At 48.6% G+C, this 10,291-nt stretch overlaps 1 long non-coding RNA gene across 1 annotated transcript; it reads left to right on the top strand.

Moving 5' to 3' along the window:
• The first annotated feature begins 402 nt into the window (after nucleotides 1-402).
• Nucleotides 403-3,469, top strand: LOC107130832 (uncharacterized). Its single transcript, XR_006700889.3, has 3 exons — nucleotides 403-640; nucleotides 1,850-2,024; nucleotides 2,742-3,469. It is a non-coding gene; the product is annotated as an uncharacterized lncRNA (long non-coding RNA).
• The last annotated feature ends 6,822 nt before the right edge of the window (nucleotides 3,470-10,291 follow it).

The raw sequence follows: 10,291 nt of genomic DNA, 5'->3' as shown, positions 1-10,291 counted from the left end.
GCCTGAGTCCAAGTCCAATTCCACAAACACGATGTTAACATCCTCCTGGGTGCCAGGCACTGTGCTTTGGGGGCATAGCTGCCTCCCTATTGTCAAGGATTTTGAGCACATCAGATTTGAGGACCTTTTTTCAATAGGTCTATGTTTTTCTTACAACCACTCTCCATTTTAAACACATCATGAGTAGACTTTTGGAGTCTGATCTATCGAGCTGGGTGTGTTTGGAAAGCTACAGAGCAGTGGCCATAGAAAGACTGTGTGAGACAGAGTCCTAGCCTATCTGTCCGGCCAGTCGAACCTCATGTGTTCGCTGCTTTCATTTTCTCTTGGCTGAGGAAATGATGGTTTGGTTTTGCAAAGGAAGGCTGGGGACTTCTGCCAGCTTGCTAACGGCCTTGCCCCATTCAGATGCATCGAACTCACAGAACATCGCTCCCCAGCTGCCGGCCTGCAGTTCTGAGAGTGCCTGAATAGAAAACCACTCATTTCCCTTCGCAATAGAGGCGCCCAAAGCAGATATGTCAATATATTCCAATTTAGCCGAGGGAAGCCAGAACATGGATGTTGTTGCCAAGGAAACCACCTCCTTCCTCCTGTGTGCCGTGCATACGTGTATCACTTCATCTCTCTGCTCTCCAAGGTAATATCATAGCTCCGTGCTTGGGGAAGGGTTTTTAAAAAGGCATATAAAACCTCTTAGCATCGAGAAGATTCATTAAATGATCTCACTCCAGAGAAGCTTAAATTATTCTTTTTAGATCCTTTTATGCTGAGGATGGGGAAATGGCTGAGTCAGTGCTATCTCTCGCAGCCCAGCTTGGTGTCTTGGTGGAGACGGTTTTTCAGAAATAAACAAATCAGAGTTCACAAGCTTAGACAGGGCGAGTGTATGTGTAATAAGAACGAGGCCGTCATGTAGCTGTAATGTCACGGTCTAATCCTTCCTGGCGGATCTGCCAAGACCACCTTGATCTGAGGGCCTCCTGGGTGTGAGGCCACGTTGCACAGGGCAGCCTTCAAAGTAGAGACAAGAGAGGGTCGCTGTTGCAAGGCCACCTGTCAAAAGATTCCTTGTTCGGGAACTGCGTAGGGATTTCTGCTGCCCAATCTGTTCTCAGGCCCATGCCTGGGGCTGTTTTTGTCCTGCCTTCGTGTCTGGTCTTGGGTTCGCCTCTCTTTCCTGGATGCTGCCATCACCCCCTTCATTCCCACCTATCCTATTCTGTATGTTAAAGTCAGCACAAATCGCCCTCATGCCTTACAACCCAAGAGACAAACTGCAGGGTGCACTTGGTAGTCATCTGAGAGCTCAGTGGCTTGCCTTGGCTTTCACACCTTCTTCCTCTCAGCCCCTCCTGGCTTTTAGGGCTCAGATTCCCTCCCGCCTGTTGCATATGCAGATTAAATTTGGCTTCTCTCTTTCAATTAGTGGCACTAGCCAAGGATATTGGTTTATATTAGTCATTCCCAGCTGGGGGCAGTTTTGCCCCCCAGGGGACATTTTTGCTTCTTACGTCGAGGAGGGAGTCCTACTGGCATCTAACGTGCAGAGGCCCGGGACTCTGCTGAAACAACTTACAGTGCACAGTTCAGGCCTCTAAAAACAAAGAATTATCCAGCCCCAGATGCCAATAGTGCTGTGGTTGAGAAACCCTGGCTTATACTTATTTTCTTTGCTCATTGATGTAATACATACTTATTGAGTACCTACTGTACACCAGGCTCTAAGCCAGCAGCTGGGGATGTGAACTGAACAAGACAGACATAGTTTCACTCACTTTCTCACACAGAGCCAGTTGGGGGATGCGAAACAAATAATTACAATGATACGAATAAATTATTATTACAGCTGGAATCCAGATCTGACGTGGATCTCCTGCCCCAGTTCTGAAGTCTACCTGGTGCCCCAGCCGAACCTGCCCTGGCTCCTGCGTGGGGTATGGACATCTGTGGCATCCCTCCCTAACACCCCACCAAGCTGGGCTGCAAGACAGGTTATGGTGGCCCCATGACTTCGTTCCTTGGTAAGCCACATGCCTTCCTTGTTAACTGCTTTGCTGTTGGTCATTGCAGAGAAATAGGGGACAATAAGAACAACCTGATATGTAGCAAAGGCTCTAGGACTGTGTCATCTGCCAAAGCGCCAGTCCCTGCGCTGCCTCTCCTGAGTGGCATCTGTGATGGCAAACAAAAGGCTCCTTGGGCTTCACACTCTGCTTTCTTTCTAAATGGTACTTACCACCCACTACCTCCCAGCCTTCTTCTGACCAGCTCCCTCTTCTGATAGGCTTATTTCCATGAAGTTCTTCAGAGTTAGAAGCATGAACTTTAGAATGAGGTGACCCAGGTTGGAATCCATCTCTGCCACTTACTAGCCATATGACCTTGGGTATGTTACTTAACATTTCTGTGCCTCAGTTTCTTTTTCTATAAAATGGGCGTAACAATATCTATCTAGCACAGTTACTGTAAGGATTAAGTAAGTTATTATATGCAGAGTTCTTGGTTCACAGTTAGTACCATTTAAGCCTTTCTATCATTATTACTGTTACAATTGTCCTGGCATGTCAGCCTGATGATGCAGATGAGGCAGGAACTTTTGTCTCTGCCTCTCGTGGACTGCCTGATCAGCTCCATGGAACTCAGCCATGCCTGCAGTGCTGCAGGCCTCGCTTCTGAGTGCTGGAGGCTGAGAAGTCAATGGATGTTGACTGGGCATTTTGGGGGGTTTTCTTACGCAGGAGGAAGATGACAATGACTGTGGAAGCAGAAGGGTGTCATGGAAATGCACCTGTTCCAAGTTGTTACACTCTGGGCTCTGGGCTGGCTCTGCATGGGCCTACCATGCACTGACTTCAGCTTCCCCTGGGTCAGCGGGAGGCTGGACAAAGGTAGACATCTTTCCTCACCACCAGCCTGCATTGTGGCTTTCTGTTGCCGGTGTGAACAGACACTCAAGCTTTCCTGGTCTCCTGAGCTACTGTGAATATGGCACAAGATAGTGGACTCTGAATAACATTGGAAACAACTACTTCCTGGATGGCCACTGAGTGCAAGGCCTGAGGGAGGGTGAGGGCAAGAGGACTGATGGTTACTGGACATCTTCATGACCAGGCTTCTGTGTGTCCTCTCACTTAATCCTCCAACAGCACTGTGAGGAAAATACAGCATCCCACCTCACAGGCGAGGAAGCTCAAGTTGAAGGAATGTTAAATTGTCTGCTCTGAGCCTCACAGCCAGGAGGTGACAGCCCCAGGATTGGTGGCCAGGGTTTGTCTGCCTTTAAAGCTTATGTCATGTCCTTCTGTGTTATCTCGGTCTGTACAGGGTGCTACAGCAAAATACCATAGCCTGGGTAGTTTATGAGCAACAGAAATTTATTTCTCATAGTTCTGGAGTCTGGAAGTCCAAGACCAAGGCTCCTGCAGGTTCAGTGTTTGGTGAGGACCCACTTCCTTGTTCATAGAGGTCCCTTTCTCGCTGTGGCCTCACAGCAAGGGGTCAGGGTTCTCTCTGGGACCTCTTTAAATAGGGTCACCAATTCCATTCATGAGGGCTGCACCCCCATGACCTAATCCCCTCCCAAAGGCCCCGCTTGACCATACTATTACGTTGGGGGTTACGATTCTGACATGAATTTTGGGAGGGACACAGGCATTCTGACCATAGTATGTGTGTAGCTCCTCCTCCCCACCGAGGAAACCACCGCTTCCAAGCATGGCTACCATCTGGTTACCCTGGGTGGCCAAGGTCAGCAGAGGTGCTTTGCCAACTGGTTGGCACCCACACTACCTCTGTCCAGGTGGGCTGGGGCGAGGGTTGAGTCATAGTGGGACTCTGTGGGGCTCTGGGGACTGTCAGCTGACCTGGGGCCGGAGGTCCTGCTGCTCTGTGCCCATAGACACCTCCTGGGAATGTGGTGACTTTCATCAGGGCCCAGAACTCACCCTGACAGTTCTTTCAGCTCTTGTTTTTCCTCCCCTACCTACCTGCTCATCTCGCTTTCACACACAAAGCCTCCCCTGCACTCCCTGTTCCCCTCCTCAATCCCTTTCCCAGCTTTTGTACTTTATGATGCCGTGACTTGGGTGAGGAAACTCATTAAAGTCATTATTCTGTGCACAGAAATGTGTCTTTCATCCCATTCATATTTAATGTTCCTCCCACTTGATCTTTTGACACTTTTTAATTCCTGATATTATGTGACATACACACACAGCTCTCGTTGGGAATCATTCTTTCTATAGAGTTGTCATCACTGCTCTCTGTGTGAGGAGGGCTCCTCCTTATGTATTTATTAATTTCTAAAATGATGCCTGTATTTTGGGATTGATGCTGTCTAATGCTATTGACTATGAATGATCAAGGGTGACATTGGGATAGGAAGAATTATGGGAACAGGACAGAGGTCTGGATTCTTGTCCTGACTGCCTCTTTTCCTCCCTGGAAGCCGTGTGTCCATCTGTGAAATGGGCAGATCCATGTCTCATGACCTAATCCAATCCCTGCATTTGGCATCCGCTGGGCTTTTCTGGGGTGTAAACACCTGGTTTCAATTCTGTCTAATTTGCTATCAAAAGGAATATTTTAGGAGGAGATGGAGCTGCCCATAGAATCACAGAAAAGGCTGAGAAATTGGCTGTCCGAGGGACAGATAACCAGGGCAACTGCAGGGACCTGGAAGCGGTCTCCCTTCCGGCTCCGTGGTGAAAGGAAGGAGACCTAATGGCTGTCAATGGCTCTTTTCTCAGCTCAAGATTTAAATTGCAGTAAGTGAACATAGAATTGGCTCAGCTTGGGTCCCATGCCCAAGGAGAGGGCGGGGTGTTTTGATTGACAGTTATATTGAGATCTTATCCAATGAGGGCCAGGAGTTCCCCCACGGTTAAGAGGTTGTTTTCAGAAGAATGATGGATTCTGAGTAGAGGAAACAACAAATGCCCTCCACACATCCCAAGCCACAGGGCGGCAGTGAGACCACTGGACAAAAAGAGGAAAAAGCAGTTTCTTTGGGTTCCAAATCTCTGACTAAGAGAGAGATACATTTCTGGACCTCAGAGATTACCTTCTAATTCAGGAGGAGGCAAACTTTCTCTGGAAAGTGTTGGAGAGTAAATTATTTTTTTCTTTCTGGCCCACATGACTTCTGCCATGATACTGTGGAAGAAGTGGCAGAAGACAAGTAAATGAATGGGTGTGGCTGTGTTCCAGTAAAGCTTTATTGATAAAAAAACAAGTAGCAGGCTGGGTTGGGCCTGCAGGACACAGTGTGCTGGCCCAGGTTCTAGTCGACAGCTGTCATTTCATAGAGGAGAAGTTCCCTCTAAGCTTTAGCAATCCAGGTAAGACAGTGGTTCTCTGACGTGGCTCTACATTAGCAGATCCCAAGGAGCCTGTTGAGAATACAGTTGCCTGGGGCCCACCCTAGCCTTGTCAAATCGCAATTTCCAAGGATGGGCCCGAGGATCTGTATTTTTAACATTTACCCCTAGTTAGTTCTGAACTACACAGTATTGTGAACTGGTCTTCTAAGACCCAGTGGAGCAGGTAAGACCATTTTCTGTGAAATGTGGATGTAGTAGAGAAACTGGGGAGGGCTTAGGAACTGAGAGGAGAGGAAGGCTCTCCAGGGTTGGGGAACAGTGTGTGTGTAGGGCAGGCTTCCTGGAGGGGCCCATGCTGGCCCTAGATGGGAAGTGGAGCTGTCCCAGCACTAACCTAGCTTTTCCTAGCTCTCATCTCATTCTCCATCCTGTGGTCTGCTATTCACAAGCCAAGGGGGAATTGATGGAAAATCCAGGTGTGCAATCTGAGCCATGCGGTTCCTTGCTGTGAGGCAGTGAGGTCTCGGAAAGTTTTCTGTTTTCATTATTCTGAAAAGGCTGCACCCATAACCCAGCCCCATTTCTCTGGTTTTCCTCCATGGCATTTCTTTCCCCTTGTCATCATTCTTCTTCCTCCCCTACAGACCTGCTTTATCAGAAACTTCCTTTCTCCTTTGCCCCAAAGGACCCCCACCTGTGCCTCTTTCTGATACTGACCTTATTCTGGCAAACCAGCTCCTTCTTGCTGTAATTTTTAATGGGACTAAGACTGCTGGGAGAAGCCCTGTCCCATCTCTTTCAGCTTTCCATGTTTTCCCCCTTAACAAACACTCCACCCATAAAATCTTTGGGGTCTTTTCTACTGAGAGGTGAAGCCTATAGGTGCTAGCAGAGCAGCCTCACTGTAAAGAGGGAGGTGGGTTCCTAGGGTGCGGTCCTGGGCTCAGAGGGTTTCTGACTATCATCTCTCTCGCCTTGGACCTAGACAGGGCTCTTTGCTTGTTACAATAGTAGGCATCCATTGCCTGCCCAACATTCACCTCCCTTTTCTGGCAGCAGAACACCTTTTTCCTCGGGAATTTACTCTAGCCCCACTCTGAGTCCAGGTGCATTGGGTGGATTAACTCCAGGGTGGACGTGGACCCAGGCCTGGCAAATCAGTGCATCGGATTTCCCTTGGCCACAGTAATTGGTTCAGGGATTGGTCTATGGGCAAAGTCCATTCTGGGTCTACTGTGGGGTTGTACAGAGGAAAGAACTCTCTTTCTGGACTTGCTGTCAAGCTGGAGTTTCTGGAGTGCAAGTGGGGAGAGTGTGCTGAGAGCGAGTATAGTACAGAGGGAAAACAAAGCTAAGAAGTGTACCAGAGAGAGGATCAAAGAGTGAGAGAGAGAAAACAGGTCCAGAGGATGGGGTCTGAGCCTCTGGATCCAGCCAGACCTGAAGCTGGAAGACCTACATGGAGACTTTTCTACTATATGAAATCTTCCATTCTGTTTCTGGATTAAGCCAGCTTAAGCTGCAAGTCAGAGTCTTGAATGATAGTTGACATGATGCTGGCAAGGTGAGTCCCTCCACAGGGATGCCTGAGCCACAGAGAGACTGCCATAGTCAGCTGTGAGCTCTTTCTTGTCCTATCAGCACAGCCCAGATGAGTTCTCACCAGAAACAGGTACACAACAGTCATAAACTGACAGGGTTAATCATAGGCCCGTTGTGCTCTAAAAGCTTTGTCAGAACAGGCACACATCATTTGTCCCCTTCCACACCCCGCTAGCGGCTCCCAGCATGGTCCTCAGTGAATGTGCTGATTGTCCGGTTGATTGAGGGGCAGCACAGCCTTCCTCACCACTCACCAACCGCCTGCACACTCTCCTACCATCCCAGTCTTGTCAGTATCACTCCACTGACCCAGTTTCCAAGCTGGAAGCCATCATCCTCCCTCTCTTTGATGTGATCCAGCCTCTTACTGCTTTTCCAACTCCACCACCACCTGCTTAGCTCAGACCTCAGCCTTTCTTAGGAGGAAGCCATTTGGCTCTGGAACTGGCACCTACCCAGGGGCTCTGTTCCTTACCTGTGAAATGGGGATAGAGCACTACACTTGAAATGTGAAATGTCTCCAAGAATTTGGATGTCAGGGGAATATAATGGCCCTTTGAGTCCTCAACTAAGACATTAACCCACCAAAAGGAGCAGAAGAAAGACACAAAGTCACCTGCAAGGGGCAGTGGCCCAGAAAGCTTAGACATCACTCCTGAATGTACATGAAGGCCATGTCCATCAGAAGGGAGCCTTGGCAGCCAATAGGAGCACAGAAAATGGGGCGGCCCAGAGGCATGCCTTCCTGTGGAATGTCTGGACTGCCTTATGGGCTTCTGTCAGTTGTGAACAAGAACACGCTAGAGCCTGATGCCACTGGCTCCTCCAGCAATGTCTGAAAGCATTGGCTTCCTGTGTTTGCTAGCCAATGGGGAGAGAATGTGCTGGTCAGGCAGCGCAACCGTTTGCAATGAGTAAGCCGGCATTTGGGCTTTGTTCATCGTCCTTGTGAGCTATGAGTCAGCATCTTGGAGCCTGTCAAGTCTGGTCATCAATGACACTGCGTTTCTGGTTTGCGGGGCGTGGTCAGGCCTTGACCCCAGGTTCTCAAGGTCAGGAGTGTATCAGTGTAGTCTAAGGGCCCTACCCCCCGAGATTCTGATTGATGAGGTCAGGTGGGACCAGGCCCTTCTACTGAATAGCTCCTCAGGGAGGCCTGGTGCACAGCCAGACTAAGACTCAGGGCCTGCACAAGGCTACCGCACCTCTCCGGCTGCCTGTGGGCCCCCTTGTCTGCCTCCTTTGAGCTTCTTCGCTGTGTGTTGCCGATTGACTTTTGTGTTCACTTGAGTAATTTACACGGAGCCCGCTTTAATTCTCCTGAGACCCCCTGTAGGCTTTCATGAAATTAAACCCTCAACAATGACATTAGAGAAGGAAAAAGGGTCTCTTTATTTGGAAGTTGTGAACAGAAAGAGAACAGAACTGCTGGCCGTTGTTCTTCCTCTGAATCTTCAGCTTCTGGCTCCATAGTTGGATCTTGTGCCACTGGGGCTTTGCTTCCAGGACAGGGTGACTTAGGGTGGACGTAATTGTCACGACCTTCTGGGGGCCAGGATTTGGCCGGAATGACCACCATTCCAGTTACTTGGCTTTTTGCTACTGGAAAGGCTGTGAGTTGGCTCTCTAAGGGTTTCTAAATGACCAAGGCTGGGCACAGAAGCAGCGCCCCAAAATCCTCTGCACCAAGGTTGGGGATGAATCCTCCTCTGATCCTTCTCCCAAGACTTCTGGATCAAGAGTGGGTTTCACTCATTTGGTCCCTCCGAGGAGACAAGTGGAGAAAGGAAGTTCTATTTACTACAGGGTCTATGACTTTATGTGACGTAGAAGGGTGCAAGTATGGTCATTGTAGAAAGCAGAACATCACTCTGGCTAGGCTCTGTTGACCTGGACAAAATCATCTCTAATCCATGATACATCCTGAGCCAAAGTATACTCACTGTTGGAATTGGGGACATCATTTGCATGGCCTCACTTCTGTTGCTTGTTTAGCTCTCTACATCTCTGCTATCACCTTCACCTCACTGACTCTTTGCAGTTAACTTTTCTTCCTGCTTTGCAGAGAAAATAGAAGATGGTAGATGGGGACACCAACTTCTCACTACAAAAACTCTAAACGTTAAAAAATTGTCTGCCTCCTTGTCCTGGTTTCACGGGCCTCTGACTGACCAAGGCTAATGGAATCACGTGCTCCTTAAGGGTCTAAAGGGTCACACTCATTGCTCTATCTTCAAAGCCATTCCCATCAGGATTTAGGTATGTCTGCATCTTGTCCACATTTACAATGGAGTTCTTTCTTCCCCTTCCTTTGCAGCTCACCCACTAGCTTCTGCCTTATCACTCTTTTCTCAACTCGCAGTTAAACTTATTGAGATAATGAGCTATACTCTCCTCCCACACAGTCCCATATCCATTTCAACAGGGTTTCCACCTATACTCCTCCCAAATTGGTCTGACCATGTCACTAGTGCCCTCCACGTTCCCACACCCAGGGATACTTCAGTCCTTACTTTACTTAAACTTGCAGAAACGTTTGACACCCTCAACAGTTCCCTCCTGCAAAACCTCTTTCCTTGGTTTTCATGACACTGAATTATCCTGATTTTCTTATCCCTCCTCTTCCCTTTCAGACTGGGAATATTCTCCCTCCACCTGTTCCTTACCTCAGTGATTTCTGAGGTGTCTAAAAATCATCCAGGGTGGTTGCTAAAATGCAGGTCAGATCTCAGGCCCAACACCTCATATAGGTGCATCATGACTTCTCTTGACTGCTTAGAGTAAAATGTGAGAAGAGAGAAGCAAACTAAATACAGAATTGATAATCAAAAGGGAAACAGAATTCAAAGAGTTGGAGAATTCTCAGCCTGTAACACCTGAGAAAATGTATTCAGGAGAGAACAGCTACAGTGTGGCTAAGCAGCTGTTTGATAAGATTAGTAGGGACAGAAACAAGCCAGATGCTTTCCATCAGGACACTGGAAGAATGACCCTAAAGGCGTTTTGGAGATCTTCAGGGCTGCCACACCCATCACAGGCCCAGAGTGCCAGAGCCTTGAGGGTGGTAGAACTGTTTCAAGGGAGGGGCTCAGTGGGCCTGTGGGACCTTGGGCTTGCTGACCAGAGCTACCTCCAATTTTTGCTTCATATTTCTGATGCAGTGCTCTTTAGCCACCCCAGCTGGGGCTCAAATGTGGCTCAAGAGAGCCCTGGTACAGCTTGGGCTGCCACTTCAGAGGGCACAGGCTGTCAACCTTGGTGGCGAGCCTCAGAGGCCCAACCCCTGACTCATTGTGTCCAGAAGGCAGGACATGGAGTCAAAAAAGATTCTTCTCAAGCCTCAAGATTTAACACTGTTTGCTTTG

This window comes from Macaca fascicularis, chromosome 9 (assembly GCF_037993035.2).
Source record: "Macaca fascicularis isolate 582-1 chromosome 9, T2T-MFA8v1.1".
Taxonomy (NCBI): Eukaryota; Metazoa; Chordata; class Mammalia; order Primates; family Cercopithecidae; genus Macaca; species Macaca fascicularis.
This window is presented reverse-complemented; position numbering and strand designations above follow the sequence as displayed.